Source organism: Micropterus salmoides, unplaced genomic scaffold, assembly GCF_014851395.1.
Source record: "Micropterus salmoides isolate LMB-PRFRI ecotype aquatic unplaced genomic scaffold, ASM1485139v1 Ms_hic_scaffold_5, whole genome shotgun sequence".
NCBI lineage: Eukaryota > Metazoa > Chordata > Actinopteri > Centrarchiformes > Centrarchidae > Micropterus > Micropterus salmoides.
The window spans coordinates 5602035-5622541 of NW_024044237.1; the positions used below are offsets into that span (position 1 = coordinate 5602035).

Consider the following 20507-nt stretch of genomic DNA (forward strand, 5'->3'; position numbering starts at 1 on the left):
GAACACTAACTGGAAAGACCTTATTTAGAAGTCATGGCTCTTTCATCAGGCACACAGTCTGTTCATTGCTATACCAGCTAATGTCCTCTCGTGGACATGGCCAGTAAAACTTTGTCCCATTCTTATGTATGCATTTCACTCTTGAATTATTAACCTCCAGGATGATTCCTGGGTAGGTTTCACCATCGTAGTTGGCAACAAACCACTGCCCAATGTTGTCTTTCATGATGACCTTTGGCCATGATGTTTCTTTGGTGGAATGCGGGCTTGCTTCTACTCCACAGTTCTCCTATTTAAATCCATAGCACGCACAATCAAGTACACCTTTTTATGTCTGGCAAAGGCAAGTTATGTCCCGGTATTTAATTGTCCCTGGAGAGATACTGACGGCATGATGGATTTTCATTGTTCCTTTGACAGGCACAAGTGGGGGCACAACAATCCTTTCCTGAAATGGCCTCTGCATTGGGAATATATTCTCCATGGTGGACAGTTTTGTCAGCTGATCTTTTAAGGGTACCCCCCAAAACCATCTGGAGCCCCCTTTCCAAGACTGACCTCAAAAGGTAAAAGTTGCCCTTCTGTTTGTATTATGTAGCTAGGCTGCTGCTGAAGACATGGAGGCGAATAATTAGAGGATATCTCTCCCTCCCCATGTCTAACACAGGACTGAGGTGAGCCCATATAGCTGTGGGATCATGCCTCCTGCAAGGTGAGATGGAACATTAAGTCACTGGTGATTGTTCAGCTGCAGTGTACAGCACTATACTATGTAGAGTGGGTTGCTGATTTGACCCTCGGAAATAGGTTGATCGAATTACTTAGCGGAGTGGTTCTCACTGAAATCTTTGTAGTAGACATTCATTGTTCCTCAAGTTTCCACTCAGCTGTCTGTAGGCCTCATACTACAATTGGTTATTAAAGATGTGCTGCCTGTCGTGGAAGTGCACTCTGTTATCACATTTTTCTTTGACTGACCTTTCCCCGGACTCCTCCATCGTTCACTTTGGAATTGTCTTTCAGAGTCCGTTGGGTAAGGGCTATCTCTGTGTTGGCAGAAGGTCTCAGCATTGTATGTGTTGAGTAGACAGTCTTTCCACTCACCATACACACAGAGTTTGGATTTGGGATTGCACATATCTACAATCTCCTCAAGGGTTTTCATTAGCTGTACAGGTTGTTGGCAATGAACTATAGGAGCTTTCATAATCAGCTTCTGTTGGTGCCAACAGAAGCTGATTATGAAAGCTGATTGAAACAAGAGTAGGATACCTGGTGCTCATTTTCTGAAAGGAACTTCTGGTGCAGATTCTTCACTGTGTCGGTTAGCAAACATTTCTGTTTTTGCTTCTTCTTTGGAGTTACAGTTTGCTTTCGTCCTGTCATCATCCGAGTGATGTCGTCTCTTAAAAAGAAAGCCTTTAATTTCTGTTTGCATTCAGGAGGTAATCTATTGCTCTTATTTCTTTCAAAGGTCATGAGCCCTCCATTTGGTCTTTGTACCCACTTTAAAAAAGCCCAGTCACCTGTGCAGTCCTCTGCAGCCTGTATTTCTTTAAAATGTTTCCAATTGTTGTTTTTTGCAGTAATTTGCCTCTCCCGTTCCTTCTTGGTGGTGGTCTATTTATTTCTTATGTCCTCAATTATTGATTCCTGCAGCAACAACCTTCTCCTAATGGTGTTGTTTACTGTTTGATGGCGAAGCAGTGCATCTACTGTAGAACTTTTTTCTGCCAAACACTGGTACCTCATCTGGTATATTTATTTATATTTTTTTCTTCTCTTTTCTGTGTGGAGACAAGGCCTTTAGTTGTTCCATCTCTTTCTGGAGCCTTCTTCTCCCCGTCTGATATTCCTACATCCAACAACATATTGCCTAAAGCATATTGTCAATTTTTACAATCATTCTAACAGAAATGGTTTTAAACATGTATTAAACAATTCTAGCATAGAAGACCATTAGTCATATTAAAGTGAGTCACTCTTATACCTGTTCTCATACCTGTACCAGGGGTTGAGCGAGTACTGTTGAAATGAGTATCTGTTTCAACCAACCAGACTCAAATAGCACTGAATGTTAGAAACGACCCACCTGTATGTGCGAGGGCTGTCAGTGGCTTTCCAGGCTTTGCTAATTCACAAAATCCATATACAGGCGAGGTGAAAAGGCAGAGTATGTGCCACTGTGCTGTCTCCAATACTCTCTGTGCACCTGACAGCACTGTTAGTGTTCACTGCAGTGACTTTACACCCCAAAACTATACATTATAACTAAAATTATACCTAATGGTATATGCAAGTTTGAATCCATCATCCGATAAATAAAAATTGTTACCCACAGACACCTTGCACACTTTATTATTCTATTTGTTGCTAAAATTCACAATACAAGACACTATGGAGTCGTCAAGCAGTGAAGATAACTTTGTGACCAGCTCATCTGTCTGCAGCTCCTGATGCTGTTGTTGCTGTCTCTCGTTCCTTCTCGCTGCCGGAGGAACCTATTGAAAATGCAGGCTATCTGAGTGCTACATTGCTATTGTGATGCGAAAAAACACAGAAAATCAAACTTGTTCCGAAAACCTTAATGACGGGCAAAAGTTTTGGAGTCTTTGTGCAAACGTGATGACACAACAAGAAGCCACATTTCTTTTTAAACGTGCAACAATATGGGATGAATAATACAGACTTGTGTGCGAAGGCCATTGCAGGCAAAGCAGAGTAAATGTAACTTGTTAGTACCTACCTCATAACCCAAATTACCATTTGGGTTTAACTTTTATTTATCTGGATTAAGAATAATCTTTATACGACAATGGAGTTTAAATTGAACACTCCAACTTTGACAGTATAAAGCCTTCATCTATGAAGAAGGAAAGGCCCATGACACTTATGAAACCCTCTACAAAGTCCAAAAACATAATGAAAAGGAAAAACTGATGTAAAGGACAAATTATTCATATAGACAATCTAAAAAGATAAGCTGCAGCAGCTTACTAATGTTACTTGGGTATAAAATGGGAAGAAAAGCTTTACAATAACTCATTCCTGTCTTGAAGATGTGAAGCAGTAATTCAATGAGTTAAAGCTGATTTGATAAATTAGTCTTTTTCACTCATTATCATAGTTAACCAAGCACTTAGCACTGCCACAGAGAGATCTCAGAAGTCAGTTGTCAGTGAGAGCCTGTAAAATTGTTTTTATGGCAGATGGATATATATATATATATATATATATATATATAGCATGTTTTATACAAAATGAGCTTTACACACATAGCCTTTTCAGAGCTGAATATCTGATGACTGTTGTGTTGATTAACAATTTCCCCTTTGTAATCGTTTTCTGTTTTGATATCTGATTTCCTGGACTATTTACATTCTAGTTTATGTGGACTTGATTTATGTAACCTTGATACATTTGTTGAACTCCTGTAGCCATAGTAGTGTTGTCTGTTTTTGGGTCCTGAAACCTGTTAATCTACCTGAGCTCATGTCCAAGTGATAAAAAGGGCAAATAAAACACAATTTCCCAACAACAACAATTCTGACTAGGGAAAGTTCTGAGTGGTTAGTAACTTTGGAAAACCACTAGCCACAGTGGCTGGTGAGCAAAAAAGTTAATGTCAAGCTGTGGTGACAAACCCTGAGATCTGACACCAACCAATTTGTTCCCATTGACTGTAATGAGCTTTTTAGCCTCTTCGAGGTCATTGTTTTGGTTTTGCAGGCCTCAACTTTGTTTATTGAAGGCATTGTGGTGATCTAGCATTCTAAGACATGTACTGGTATCTTCAAAACTGCTGGTTCATACCGTGGGCCTGTTTTTTCTTTTTGAAATTGTACATTGGAAAAAATCCGTCCAGGCTTAGCTGTATTTAAGTGCATGCAGTGTAACAAAGCGATGGCGATTAATATCGGCATTTCGATTCAAAACATTTACTGCCTCCCCTATTCTTTCTGCAGTGCAGTTGGTGATTAAAATGTTCTCACAGAAAACTCAGAAATGATGGTCAAAACTACATAACTATAACCCAATTTGTAAAAAAGGATGACTTTTCATTAAAGGGAGAGAAGCAGGATTGTTGATGTTTGAACTTAACTGCCAAACAAATACACCCCTTCCTTCAGTGCTCCTTCAGAAGCACTGAGGTTTTTCCAGCGTTGAAACGCCTACATCCTAACCTGGTCATATAACTTTCTTCTGTTTACACTTTTTTCCTCTTTGGGTATTTCTTGATCATCACTCCTTTCTCACAGTGCCTGAAATCCAGGACGTTCCAATGTGCCAGTGTATAGAACTCTCTCTCCCACTGCCCCCCCCCCCCCCCCCCCATCACTCCTTTGCATGATGTTTTTTCAAAGCATACACAAAACAGACAGCTAGCAAACTGTGTGGACATATTCACTGAATTAAAAAAAGAGTGTATTGGAATCAGTGGCGGCTCCTGCCAAATCTTTCAGTGGGGGCAATTGTTGCGATGATGCTAAGATGACCAGAGGTCTGTACCACGAAGCAGGATTTGAGTTTATCCAGGTAACTTTGGGGTTAATCCTGGGTTTTCAGTACCATGAAGGTGGTTCACTTCTTACCGGGGTAGATCTCCATGGTAACTGATGCTGAACGGCTAACCTGCTCCGGACCAGGTTATGTGCCAGATAAGAGATCAACTCTGTGAAAACGCCGCCTACTGACCAATCAGCTCTCTTGGAAAATGACATCACCATCTGTAGGAAATCCCACAGACTTTTTTAGCCAATAGGCTGCTTTATGTTTGCAGCGGTGATGTGGAGAATAGCGATATAATCCTACAGAGACTGATTAAAAGCCTTAGGCTATTGTTGCCTACAGGTTTTTACAGTACAGCAGGAGCCTACAGCCTACTTAGTGCTTTGAAATGTGTTTAATATTTTTTATTTGCTCCCAGTTCGTTTCATCCACCCCGACGCAGCTGTTAAAATAAATGGGTTTTACTTTTCTTATGTGAGGCTGAATATTATGAGCAGTTTGGTAGGGATATTGAAATACTAAATTTTAATATGAACGTAGGCTATCTATTTTAGGTTAGTATAGCTTTCTTAGGCCTACTACAGAGACTGTAGTCATGTTCCGCCCCACCTTTTGCGATGTGGCCGCAGGTAATGAGGTGAGTTTTCAGCAGCCTAAATGTTGAGATTCAGTCTTTCAAACATTATTTGAGCACATTTTATGGCATGAATGGAGTTTTCGTTTCATTGCTTTATGAAGTTAATTTAGAACAATGTTTGGAACACTTGGAACACACCGCCTCTTTTATGTGAACGCTCTCCCGGGTGGATTGGGAAACCCTGGGTTGACTTACTGAGTTGATAACCAGCTTCGTGGTACCACTTATCCCGATCGCGATTGTTAGGGTTAGTTAAGCCAGATAAGGAAAACATATCCTGGGTATGTTGAACTCGCTTCATTGTACAGGCCCCAGTTCAATGGTCTAAGTCAGCTATAAGACAAGGATTGTTCTTAGGCTACATACTTAAGTTCTTTGTCAGTGTCTACAATGAAACAGTCCACAGTGAAGATCAACAGATTGCCATTTTTCAGTTTACCCTCAAAGACCTTCAGATGTAAAGGCAACTACTTTAGCAATAATGAAAATGAAGAATGACTCTCACTATCATGTGATTTAGCTGTAACAAACATTTTATTCAGGTACAACAAATCCTGAATAAAGCGCAGTGGCACTTGTGCTGATAATGTGCAAGGAATACAATTATTTACAGTTAATCTTGCAACTAAGGGACCCGTCTGAAGTCATAGGCTACAGTAATGTAATAATGTCACACATAGTGTAAATGAAGGTGAATCAAACATAGCTATTCTTAAATGTTTAATGGGGTACTGATGAACCTTGTATTTATTTTCATTCTTTACGTTACACAAGACTAATAAGGTAAGCCAGAGTTGTAAAAAATATTGAATGTTCTCCACTTGTTATCCTGTAGTTAGACAGTATTATTAAGGATGTGGGCTGTATTAAAAGTATCCACTGCTCTCCCATGCTCTGTAATCACACAGTAACAACGTGTGCAAAGTGTGCTTTTCTCCCATTCTTCCTCTGTATTTACACATAATCAAGGAGGCATGTAAGGGGGAATATAAAAGGTATATTCTATTGTTTTTGGTTTATCAGAATCAGTTTTATTGCCAGGTATGTGTACACACATACGAGGAATTTGACTCAGGATTGTACATTGCTCACGATGTTCTTACTTATACAATAATAAAATAATAATAATAATAATAAAATAAAATCAGACACAAACTACAGAGTAGACAACACTAACATACACACTATGAACAAAACAATATAGACATATTGACAAATAGTGCAGTGATCAGAGTGCAAAGGATGCATCTTAGTTGCTTTCTTACTTCTCCTTCTTCTTTTTATCCTCCTCCGACAAAGATGCCAGTGATGGCCACATCATGCTACCTCCTCTGTCTTCTGTGTTTTTTGGCAATCAAATTAAAAACAACACATAAAATAATTGTTACTGGTTAAGCGCAGTAAACTTTAAATTGACTCCACTACCACACATAAAACACGGTTTAATAACAACATTTAAAGGCAACGTAGGTAAGTTTGAGAAACTAGCAAGAAACTGCTGGATTTTGAAAGTATCCAACAGAGAAACTCCCACCCCCTCCCTTCTGGGCTTCTTCCAAAGCCACGCCCCCAAAACACGTGAACGCGCGTTGCCGACACCGCAGGAGGACGAGGACAGTGTGACGAGTGGAGAGCAGTGGCTCACATCAGGGGTAAGAAATCTAACTTTATCATTATGAAAAGAAACAACTAACCCGGCTGTTAGTACTCACTATCAAGCTAGCGTGTTATTATTGGATAGGTTTAATCAGTAACGAGCTGGCTAGCTAACTGTTAGCATCAGGTAGCTGTGCTAACAGCTGCGGTAACACTGGCTAAAGCTAAAAACAGGCTGATACACATTTTCCCGTTTCCATCAGTTACACTACACGAACGTGAATTTCCTGTTAGACTCATAACATGCACGTTGTTTTGCATGTTAGAGCTTCCACCGTGACAGCATTATGGTCTCTGATGAGGACTGCGCCCCAGAGCCAAGCACAAACCGGGACAGGCCCGGGGCCGAGGCAAAGCAGAGGAGGGAGGGCTGCGGGGGTCCGAGGAAGAAGAGGCAGGACGGGGAGGACGAGGTGCAAGCCAAGGAGCACATCTTCTAGGACCTGCGTTCAGCTTCACACTCCAATGACGGCATATGAACAGGTATATCTGTACATATTAGTCTGTTATCTCCCAGTGTACTTGTCTCAAAGTTTCTCTGGTGTTTCCCCCTAAGCCCTTTTGGTGTCAAAAATAAAGTGCTATAAAATGTAATCCATAACTATTATTTTTTTATTGCTTACACCACAGCTTATTACAGCCATCGGCTCATCTGGGTCATGTACATTGACCCGGTGTGTAATGTGGACACAGAAGTCCTGTTAGAGAACAACAAACCCCTGTTCAATAAAAATATCTGATCATGTTGATGAATGTTCTTTCCTATTACACCGATCTTTCCAATTTGGGGTTCTAACAACTATATATTCCTTTACAGGCCAGAATCTGAGGACTGTGGACAACATCCAGACTATTGTGTTTCCATGCACCACACATGGCTGATCTTCCAGACCCAAGACAGAGTAACAGACAGTTCAGTCAGGCAGCAGACAGACAGTTTGTAGTGTGGCAGTGTGGAGCACTTAGAGTCGTGATACTGAGTTGCTGTTTCTGGAAGATATGCAACTGTTCTCCTGATCCACCAGGACAATACAGAGGTTTAATCCTAGCAGGGTGGAAGATGTAATGTCACTAATTGCTACACAAATAATTCCCTCCACTGTGTGAATGAATACCTGTACATTGTTTTTGTTTTATGCACAGGAGGGTAGAGAAAACACAAAGATATTTTACCTGTTCTGGATATTTTCATTCTTTTTTAAATAAAACATTGAAAATGATAAATGCCTTTTCTTTAAACTTGCAGCATAAACAAACTACATTTATGTCTTATGTTTATTATATACTACTAAAACTACAAACTATATCACACATTGATCATTTTCAAAACATTATTAAAAATAACTATATACAGGAAGAAAGACAAGTCCAGAGGTATCTTACTGATTATGAAGACAGTTCAGACTTTACTCGTAGGATTGTATTTTTGCTGTGGAGTAGTGATGTGCGGATCGATCCTAAAGTATCGATACTCATATAAAAGGATCGATATCTAAACTCATTTGGAGTGAGTGTGTTTTATCATAAATATCTTACTGTCACCAGGATCGTCTAATTATAGGCTACTCTGTTGATAGGAACTACTTTAACTTCCGCCTGTCAAAGTCATGCTTGTGCTACGGCTCTGTGACGGAGCTTCTTTGAAGTGAGCCGCTGCAGCCCTTTACATTTCCCGCGATTGAACACTGACTCTGGCTGACTGAAAACAGTCACGTCTGGCTGTATTTTAGCTGTGAAGGTAATAATGTTGCTCTGTTGACAGTGAAATTCTTTGGCAACACCGCAAACTTCGCTAAACATCTGAGATCAAGTCAAAATAATATGATGTTATAAAGCAGTTCTGAGCAGGATATTTTTATGATAATTAAAGAATATGACATAGTTTGATGTCTTGTCATTATGTAGCTGTTATTTTGAATTGGTAAGGCTACAGCCTACTCTTATTTCTCTCATAAATACAGAAACGGGAGAGGGAGGTCACATAACTAGAAAAAAAATATGTTAAAAGTATCGGTATCGGCAATACCAGCCTGGGTATTACTTGGTATTGGATCGGATAGGAATTAAGTGGTATCACACATCACAACTGTGGAGATGATTTAATATATCACAGTCACCTCTCTGACATGATTACCACATTTCAAAACCAACCATATTACTTTTTGTTATCTAGCAGTACAGTTGGGGCAGGGACACCTGACAGAACCCCATGTTGACAGGAATAATCAGGTTCTCCTGGTTCGGCCTCTAGACAGCTCCTCAGTAGTAAACAACCGTCAGAGGAGGAGGGCACTCTGGAGGTCTGTGATGTAACTGTAGTCCTCCACTTTCAATGAGTACAAGCTCCACTTCTCGGCTCTACCTGTATCAGCTTAGTGAAAAGTTTGTAATACCTGACATTGTTCTCTTATACAGTAATTAGCATTTCCACATAAAAATGCTATCAAAAAAATAAATCAGCAATCTGTATTCCTCATATTGTTTATTTTTTGGAATCATTACTTCTATTGAGTGAAATGCATAGGAGTCATAAAAATGCAGCACACTGAACTGTGTCATCAGCTTTTGTCCTGGCCGGTCTGTGGACACGGTGGTTGTAATCCAGGCCAGCCAGCGTGGTCCGATCAGCGTATACTGGTGAGAAGCACAGGGTGTTGGAAGACTGCAGGAGACCTGAGGGAGCAGTAGAAATAAAACATACAGGATTTTTTACTTCTGGTAAAATAAATCTCCACTGTGGCTCGCTCCACCAGCCTGCACTCGTAGCTGCCATTAGCTGTATGCTAAGTAGGTAGCTACGTTGGCTAGCGATGAAAGTAACAAATTACCATCAAAATGATAAAAGCCAGATTACCTGTCCAGCAGAAATAAAGAGTTACGGTGTGACTTTTCAGCCTCTCGGAATGCCTCAGTTGTCACCATCGCTGAAAAGCCACGCAGATATTAACTCTGACCACTTCGCTCATCAGGTCTGAGTGCTGACCGGGTGTGCACATGTGGGCAGCTCCTGTAGCAGCAGGGCTGGTAGCCACAATATCATGAAGCTGCAGAACCGGAGGCTGTAGTTTCAGGACCCCCCGTAATCCTGGGACCACAGTTTTAGGATCCTAGTTCTTTTTTGAGACAGCGCCATTTAGTGGAGTGATGGAGGTAACGCACAGAAACACGAAGGAGGTTAACCCTGTCTGCTAGCACGTCGGCCGTGATACCACTTAATTCCTATCCGATCCAATACCAAGTAATACCCAGGCTGGTATTGCCGATACCGATACAAATACCAATACTTTTTATATATTTTATTTCTAGTTTAATGTGACCTCCCCCTCCCGTTTCTGTATTTATGAGAGAAATAAGGAGTAGGCTGTAGCCTTACCAATTCAAAATAACAGCTGCATAATGACAAGAAATCATATTCTTTAATTATAATGAAAATATCCTGCTCTGAACTGCTTCATAACATCATCCTATTATTTTGACTTAATCTCAGGTGTTTAGTGAAGTTTGCAGTGTTGCCAAAGTATTTCACTGTCTTTGCTCACACATCACACAGAGCAACATTATTACCTTCACAGCTAAAATACAGCCAGACGTGACTGTTTTCAGTCAGCCAGAGTCAGTATTCAATTGCGGGAAACGTAAAGAGCTGCAGCGGCTCACTTCAAAGAAGCCCCGTCACAGAGCCATAGCACAAGCATGACTTTGACAGGCGGAAGGAAAAGTAGTTCCTCTCAACAGAGTAGCCTATAATTAGATCATCCTGGTAACAGTAAGATACTTATGATAAAACACACACTCACTCCAAATGACTGAGTTTAGATATCGATCCTTTTATATGAGTATCGATCCTGGAGCAGGAAACATTGGTATCAGAAATATCGATACTTTAAGATTGATCCGCACATCACTAATTTAACTTTTTAATATGTATTGGTGTATAAAGACAGTTTCTACAAATATGACAAAAAGTGTTTTAGAAACAACTTGCCTACCCTGCCTTTAACATAAGCATAAAATTCGGCTTAATGATAAGTATCAAGATTTAGGATTTTTTTTTACAGTCACAGTTATTAGCTTAGCCTATGGCATTTTACACCGCATAAATTAGCCTAGTGGCTAGCAGACTTTTCCTCTCCTCATAGCTTGACAAATTACATGAATTAGACTATACTGTGTCTTACTCACCGCCGGTAAAGTCACTGCATCTCCCAACACAACGCCACGGTCGAATTTTCAGCCGGAACGTACGTTTTAAAACAGCAGCTGATTGTAGTGAGAGCAGCAAGCTGGCGGACTGCCGAGTCGTTTTCATTTTCTGCTGGGTGCATGACATAAATACGTGCCCTCCCGGAACCCGTGGATTGCTTTGCAGCACCTGCAGTTCCAAAATAACTGCTTTTACATGAAAGTCTATGAGGGAGATCTGGACGATTTTCAACCACACTGAAATTGCCCCAAACGAGGTGGGACTCCACAGAATACGACTTGTCGCTGATTTGACAACGATATCCAGAGGCAGTCACAGCTAACTAACATTGTGGTAGAACGTTTGAGAAAAATCCCCTGCCTTTCCCGGCTTGGTGGTGTGTCGCCCTAATGAACAAACCGCCCCTGATTGGAATACAATCACTTGGTAATAAGTGGTATTGTGGCGTGGAAGCACCCACACATTAGCTTGATAATCAGACTGACCTTACGTTTTGTTTCATTTCATAAATCATTCTGACATTGTGTTTATGTTATGTTGCTGATTTCCTTTTATTGAGTTATTGACATCTATGGTAGAGGTTGGTAAATTAACATTTTTTACATCACTATATGATGAATATACACATACATCTACACACAAATACCTACACATATACACATAACAATAATATGAGTAAATGTATAGAAGTTATAAATATATGTATCTATATATCAACAAATAACAACAAATACAACATACATATAATTCAAGAACTGTGAACAAAGAGAAGCAATGGACAACTGACTGATGTAAGAACAACAACATGCATAGCTTGCTGTCATTTTTGTTTTGTTCATTTTTCAACAAATAGCAGCAGCGATGAGGTTGAGTTCAGTTAATCAGTACGTTGAAAGCCCTCTCTGATGGTATATGTGAAGTACACTACCCGCATGCAAAACAGCCTGTCTGTATATCACGTTATTAACATTCTCCTTACCTCTCTCCCTGATATTGATTTGACTCCAGAAATTAGTGCCCTTTTTTCTTCTACTCACACACTCCCTTTCTTGCCTTCCATTATCATGCCGCTAACTTGATGCTGCCTCCTTCTGTTTTTTCAAGTGCTCACCCGCTGTGGCTCTGGGTTAATGCAGTTATTATTGTGCTGAACACAGTACAGAAGATGAGATGTGTAGCAGGTCAAGTCTACCTCACTTTCATACTGGTGCCTTTCAAGAGATAAAGACTCTCTAGATGATTTGCATAATTACACTAAAAAAGTCACACGCATACACAAGACTGAGCAGACTCACCGTTCCCAAGAACGGTGAGTGTGCACGCTCACAGATGAAGATTGAAGTGTTATATAGGTTATATTCTCCATGAGCAGTGCAGACTTTGCTAAGTAACTGTATGTAATATCATATTCTCATGGGAATGCCATTAGTTTTGCAGGTATTTGACCTGATGATGGATTAAAAGTCAGAGGATCACCAAAGTTATAACAATTCATTGTAAGGGCGAATGTGTGGAACAAATTTAATTGCAATCCATCCAATAGTTCTCAAACCACAAATGTCAACCTGTTGGTGGTGCTAGAGGAAAAGTCAGCGTGCCTCCAAAGTCAGTAGGATCAATTGTCTCCAGGGGCCTCATTTATAAAAGACTGCGCAGCGTTCATCCTGAGACATGGCGTACTCAAATCTTGACATACGGAAATATCCACATGTATTAAACCAGGTGTACGCCAGGTCCTGCGCACACCCCAATCAATGTGAAATTGAGCACACGTGCACGAGCCACATACCCCACCTTGGCTCCTCCCATAATGCCACTTCTCAGCTTACCTCTTTGTTTCAAATTGTGTGTATGACATCCAAATGGTGCTGTACACCTGCTGCATTTGGCTCAATATTTGGTGGGCCTGGCTCAGGTTCGTCATTCCACAGCTTCTGCGGCAGGGGGACGTTTGTTTGCCACATTGTGCAGCACACTGCAAGCCTGCACAATGCGACATACCTTCCGTGGACTGTACCACAGCACGCCACCAGTGCTGTCCAAACAGTGCCAACGGCCTTTCAGCTGCCCAATGGTCCGTTCCACCACTGACCGAGCGCGAGCATGGACAACATTGTGGCGCCGTTCTTGCTTGGTCAGAGGGTTGGTTAGCGGGGTGAGGAGCAATGTCTTGAGAGGGTAACCACTGTCGCCTAAGGGTTCATGTTAACCACATCCTCAAATTAAAATCCAAATGCACCATTACAAATCATAGCTCCTGTCATCTTACCAAAAGCCAACCATCCGGCATGGCCCAGTCTGTTCCCAACACTACTATTCCTGCAGGATGAATGAATCATGGGTTGACCCAGGCCAGCGTGCCACAACATTTGTAGGGCACATTTGCGCATCACAGATGAGGGAAAATGTTTTCTGTTCTCATATGCAAACTTTTCCTGTGGTGCCTTTATAGCAGTGTGAGTGCAGTCGATCTCCCCGATTATACTTGGAAATGGGCTTGTGGCTGCAAATTGCACTTTCATTTCAGCCTGCTCACCCTCGGTGTAGGGAAATTTGATGTACCTAAGATAAGAGCCTGTGATTAATATGGAACATTATACAAGTGGCAGGTAGTGGCACGGTTTATAAATAAATTTAATTGCACAGGAGGTATACAATAGAATATAAACAATCAGGGCTATGGATATACAGTAACAACAGAGGTATTAAAACTGTGTGTGTATAAGTATAAAATAGTGGGGAAAGTTACTGATAAATGTTGGCTTATCATAGGAGTCAGACGGATTATGCCTTCCCATACGTCTGGCATGGCGCGGCTCAGGGATGATTGAGAGATACCGGTCAGCAAGCTCCCTATTACAAGGAACCCGAATGTGGTGAGCACTTGAAATGGGACTGGTAGAGCACGGTTTCTTGCGGTTATCCTTTCCAAAGCTGGGCCCAGTTCAGCACAGAGGATATCTCTTGGTTATATATCTTGGATATCTGAATCGGCTCATGAGCCAGTCATCATCATGGGCCAATAAATTTAGTGTAATCTTGCTACATTTTTGTTTGTTTTTTTTCTGCTTTATTGCCGAAACTTGTGTTACCGTGGACATATACATTTCGCCATTGGAAAATGAAGACAGGGTTTTAGGATTAATGAGCAGCAGACCACGATCCACCCGGACCAGGCAGGTGTAGTGATTGCTCAGGAGTGGAAAAAGAGCCAGGATAGGAGCCATGCTGGCCCAGCTTGGACTTAATTCAACTCCTAAAGATCCAGTCTGGACAAAATGGGACTCGTGACCAAGCAACGGAATTCAGAGACTGTTGTGCCCACATCGTTTTCTGTGACTAAGCCTTGGACACATGAAGCAACTTTGCTTCTAATTAGTCTTATAAAACGAATGGCTAAAGTCCCCTATTTTTAAGAAACTGGAAGTGTGGGGTAAAGGTAGCTGCTGGAATGCTGGTTACAGGCTATGATTTTGGAGCAGAGGCATGTGACCAACTGTTCAGGCAATTAAAACACAGGTTGGTTGTAGTAGCATTATGCTACAAACATACTAAACTTAATTCGCACATTTAGAGCAATGGCTTAAATAATTTGATTTTACTTACTTTACCTAGTAGTATAATAGTTGTATGTATGGTCTACCTCATGTCTTGTGTGAAGATAACACTGCTGCTGCAACACTAATTACCCTTAGGGATCAATACAGTTTATCCATCAGCTTTTATTTGGAGTAGAGCAACTTGAAGACATTTACTAAGACTGGGTTTCCTTGATACAAAACTATACTTGACAACAAGTAAAAGACTGAGGGTGCTGCCAGAAGCTGGGGCTTTTTTTCTTCAATGGAGGATCTCCTGGCTGATGGTCCCAGTGTGCAGCCGGTCCACATTGTGTCCTCATTTGCTGGACATCTTTCCATGTCATTTCATATATATTCATAGATATTTGTGGTTTTCTTTTAGTGTCACATCAACAAATTAGCACAGCATCTTCCTCATATTTAAAATCTTATACATTGGTGATTCATTTTAAAAGTTTCATTGATCATAATCACCCTCAGTCATATTACCAACCACCTAGCAGTTACTTAGTGTTGCTAATAACTTTATTTGCTTTTTTGTCTCGGGTTACTAGAGTTTGGTTAACTGGATGTTTGAAGTTGCTTTGTTTGCACACAACTCTCATTTACCAGTATGCAGACATGTTTGAGTCCATGTGAAAGTGGCAAAATGTATTAGTTGGAGGTGTCACATTCTGCCTGTCTGCATTGTTAGTTTGTTTCTCCACTGGTTTTGTTAGCTGGTCAGTTATGTATCTGTTATTTAGTCTGTGTTTAGGGTTTCAGTCCCATCTATCTGTTGTCTTGTGTCCAGTTACCACGATGTGTTTTCTTGCATTTTGGTCTGGTCCTGTCTATTTGTGTTGTTGGACTGTGACTTTAAATTACCCTTTTTAACTATGTGTAGTCCCTGGTCCTGCGTGTTCTTTAATGAAGCAATAGGAGAAGGCATTTTTGGTCCAAGTTAATCAGTTTTATTACAAGTAAATGAATAAAGCTTACAGAGCTCTGGGTCTGAGTCTTCCTATCCCTGACAACCAACAAAGTTTGTCTGTTCATGAAGTCTTATAGTCTAAGTCTATAGTATACATCGTCACGTCATAAAACAAAAGTGTAGGTCAGTGCATGATTGGCCCAGGTCCTCTGACCCCAATGTTTCGTCATCCGACTCCACAAATCACCATGCTGTTGCTGGGCAGAGCATCTTTAAGTAAACTTAAAGATGCGGATGAATGAAATAATAAACAAGGCTACACGGAAACTAAAGCAGAAAGATCAAAGTCATGATGACTAAACGGATCATAACCCCACAACCAGACACACAGACAGTAACAGACCAACCAGCACAAAACTCAACATAGTGTAAGACAGATACTAACAAGACTACAAATAACATGACTGAGAACCAAAACAGAGCAGACACGCCTACAGTGTGACAGATAAAGTGCTGGAATTCTCCTACAGCCCATTACATTCGTTAGCTGTAATCTTAACAAAATGCCGGTGAAAATATTAAATCAAACAGATCGGACACAGTTTAAGCCACTCATGGACCAATTATAAAGTCACGGTCCAACCCAGTAGGTTAGCCTATTAATGATTACTGTAAAGTTTAGACATCTATTTTATATATTTCTCATTTCCTATTTTATGAAACCCACCATGTCCAAAGAGAACTCTCTGTCCATAAATTGCTGACAGATTGATCGTGAAGAGGTCATGTACAAGATCATCTTGCATTTGGGCTCTCTCCTGCTTTGCACTCATTGAATCCTGACAGGAGGAATGTGATGCTGCCTTGATCACTTCCATTTTGAGACCACCTGGTTAAATTTCATTTTCTTTACACCGAGGATCTTCATCAGATCCACATGGCGCGGGACCTTCAACTTCCCCGCTCAAGTCATCACCAGAACGTGGTAAAAAGAGAAAGCTCTCTGAAGCACTCCAGTGATTTGTGGAACATGGCACTGAGGAGAGAAGGCAGATGTCAGAACTAATGCTAATTCCAAAAACAAGCAATGGAGTGGAAATGGAACTGAAGAAATTACATCTTTATAACAAATTTTAATGCTTTAACAAAAAGTTAATATCAATTTCTGCTGATGGCTTATATTGTTTTAATAAATGCAATCTTCATTACCTTTGTGCATTTGTATTCAGTATTCTCTTATGAACAAAAACTATGAAAACTTACAGAGCTGAAATCCCCCTACACCAAAAGTAATGAAAATTCATTCTTTTTTCTTTGAGCTGTAGGATTTGAGCTTTAGGATTATGGCTTGATGATTGTGGTCTCTGCCAGCCACCTCTCCCCAGTCCTCAGTCCTCCCTCAAGAGGAAATTTAGGTATTGACACGTTAAAATGGTCTGCAACACCCCTGAAGCTGCTTTGGTTGGTTGGCCAGCAACCAAATGGAGCACAGCAATTTCTTTGGGGTGTCTAAGGTTTAGTCGACCAGGAAAGGACCAACTTTCTCACAGGGACAATGGATAAGTACCTATAGCAATAGTTTACAGTATAAGTTTATACACCCTTATGTCCTAAAGGTTTTCTACTCCACTCTTGGCCTTTATGATGGTAAATATTGCAATATATAACAGCACTGATCAGCAATAATGATAGGGTTATACTTGTGTAGATCTACAATCTAAACGCAAGACCTGAAATGTTTGCCCTCTCATCCTGAAATGCAAGGCAAACGTGGGATTGTCATTCTAATGAACAACGGTTTCCACTTAACCCTTCTCTGAGTTTAGATGTTCTGTATTCCAGACGGCAAAGGCAGTGACTATTAAACACGTATTTAAACCACGTTTGGTGTCAAAAAACACCAAGAATGTCCTTCTCAGCTGCCATAATTACCACGCTTGCGTGGCATAACTGGGTGGACAACACACCATTTCCATTTAAGTAAATTATTTGCTGCGTTTTGTTGGGGCTGAAAGCAGCCCTGGCCTACTCTGCTCACTCCACACCTGCAACTCATTTCCTCATCAGCCACTCGCAACTTATACCAGTTCACTTCCTTTGATCATTGCCAGTTCATCTTTGTTGCCTTGATAGTTTTTAATTGAGTTTTGTGACCTGGATCTTTCTGTCTGCTAGTTACATGTTTGTTGCCTGCCTACCAACATCTGCCTGTGGGCTCATTTATGGTCAATAAGTCATTAAACTGCACCACCTGCCTGTTCTGCCACCATATCTTGATAAAAAATATTATGGAAATCCATCAAATAGTTGGGACCGACCAAATAAAAACATACATATAAGAAAAAACACATATGAAGCAAAGCTTTAGTTTAGTATGAAATGTACTGTCTATTGTGTCTTGCCAGTCTGAGAGCTCAGTGACCGTCAGGCCGTGATCAGGGATAAATCAACAATCAATCGGCAGGCACCAGTCGTTATGTGCGAACTACTCAACAGCGCAAAACCGCTCCCTGACACATTTCTGACACATCGCAGACGCCAGCCAGATATCTAGCATGCCAAATATCTGGAATAGTCGGCAGACTCAACATCCACATCCAGCCAAAGAGAGCAGGCAGCTACCTTTTCACTGCAAAACACTTTTTACTCCCCTCCAGACAATCCCTGCTACCTGCGTGTGCTAATCCATTCTTTCACCCAGATTTTGTGTCTTTATAATTGCTATCTTTATAATAACCAACAACAGCTGTTTCATGTGTGGGTTCGCGTCAGTTCCCGTTTCACATATCACCTTGTTTTTTGTTTTTTTTTGGCAAAATGTGGTTTGGAGACCAGCGTTGGGTGACACCACTGTCAGCTTGTGTAGCGTGTGACCCCCTGTCTACTATCAGTCACATAGCGTGAAAGCCACAACAGCTTCAAGACTCCCGTCACAAGACGGAAAGTTTTGTAGTCTGAACAGCACAGCGATCTGCTAAAGCTGGAAGTCATGTACTCTGCACGAGCCTTAAGAGGTAAAGTAGTGATGATTAGTAAAGGAAGGATTTCACCGACAGACTGCTGGCCTGTGTGGTCCAGTCTATATTGAGCATCAGTGTTGGGCAAGTTACTCAGAAATTGTAATAAGTTACCATTTACATACTCCTTAATATTACATAACTTATTACAACAATAACATTAAGAGTCAACAACCAGCTACACTGAAAACACTGCAGGCTCTCAAACGAGGTGATGCTATATAGTATAGGCTATGGAGATAGAGAATTTAATTTATTATTCACGTCAAGGACGGTGCGTTCTAGTAAGGCAGCGTTACTTGGATTAGGAACTGTAATATTATGATTGTTTTGGAAATTGCAATCCCTTATACTACTAGTTGCTGTGAAATGTAATACTTTTAGAGTAATGTTACTGCCCAAAACTGTTGAGCATAGCCAGGCTTGTGTTCTCCACCTAACGTCATTTCACTTCAACACGCATCATTCCTCAGAAATGTCAACATGCAATATACACTCACCTAAAGGATTATTAGGACACCTATAAGGAACACCTGTTCAATTTCTCATTAATGCAATTATCTAATCAACCAATCACATGGCAGTTGCTTCAATGCATTTAGGGGTGTGGTCCTGGTCAAGACAATCTCCTGAACTCCAAACTGAATGTCAGAATGGGAAAGAAAGGTGATTTAAGCAATTTTGAGCGTGGCATGGTTGTTGGTGCCAGAAGGGCCGGTCTGAGTATTTCACAATCTGCTCAGTTACTGGGATTTTCAAGCACAACCATTTCTAGGGTTTACAAAGAATGGTGTGAAAAGGGAAAAACATCCAGTATGCGGCAGTCCTGTGGGCGAAAATGCCTTGTTGATGCTAGAGGTCAGAAGAGAATGGCCCGACTGATTCAAGCTGATAGAAGAGCAACTTTGACTGAAATAACCACTCGTTACAACCGAGGTATGCAGCAAAGCATTTGTGAAGCCACAACACGCACGACCTTGAGGCGGATGGGCTACAACAGCAGAAGACCCCACCGGGTACCACTCATCTCCACTACAAATAGGAAAAAGAGGCTACAATACCAGTCACCAAAATTGGACAGTTGAAGACTGGAAAAATGTTGCCTGGTCTGATGAGTCTCGATTTCTGTTGAGACATTCAGATGGTAGAGTCAGAATTTGGTGTAAACAGAATGAGAACATGGATCCATCATGCCTTGTTACCACTGTGCAGGCTGGTGGTGGTGGTGTAATGGTGTGGGGGATGTTTTCTTGGCACACTTTAGGCCCCTTAGTGCCAATTGGGCATGGTTTAAATGCATTGAGCATTGTTTCTGACCATGTCCATCCCTTTATGGCCACCATGTACCCATCCTCTGATGGCTACTTCCAGCAGGATAATGCACCATGTCACAAAGCTCCAATCATTTCAAATTGGTTTCTTGAACATGAAATGAGTTCACTGTACTAAAATGGCCCCCACAGTCACCAGATCTCAACCCAATAGAGCATCTTTGGGATGTGGTGGAACGGGAGCTTCGTGCCCTGGATGTGCATCCCACAAATCTCCATCAACTGCAAGATGCTATCCATCAATATGGGCCAACATTTCTAAAGAATGCTTTCAGCACCTTGTTGAATCAATGCCACGTAGAATTAAGGCAGTTCTGAAGGCGAAAGGGGGTCAAACACAGTATTAGTATGGTGTTCCTAATAATCCTTTAGGTGAGTGTATATAACTGTTGTCAGGGCTCATACATCAAGTGTGTATGTGACTTTTCACTCCAGCAGCAGACCAGCCATGTATAATGGTTTTGTTCTGCAGAATTCTATGTAAAAGCTAGATTCCACCTGGCACCCAGAGCTGATTGCGGCCATTCTAGGCAATATGTGTCTTTAAAAGCATTGCAGATTGAACCATGCAGGAAGTCAGACACAGAAACGGCTTAGAGAGTCCCTAAAAAATACCCTGTGCAGACTTCCGATTTCATATCAACCATAAACAGTCAAAA

The 20507-nt window shown here is 41.0% G+C and overlaps 1 long non-coding RNA gene across 5 annotated transcripts in view; it reads left to right on the forward strand.

Annotated features, from left to right (window-relative positions):
• The first annotated feature begins 245 nt into the window (after window positions 1-245).
• LOC119888812 overlaps window positions 246-20507 on the forward strand; it is a 72150-nt gene continuing 51888 nt past the window's right edge. For all 5 annotated transcript variants that reach the window (XR_005441954.1, XR_005441953.1, XR_005441951.1 and 2 more), the window contains exon 1: window positions 246-566. This is a non-coding gene — a long non-coding RNA (uncharacterized LOC119888812). The remainder of the gene's footprint in view (window positions 567-20507) is intronic.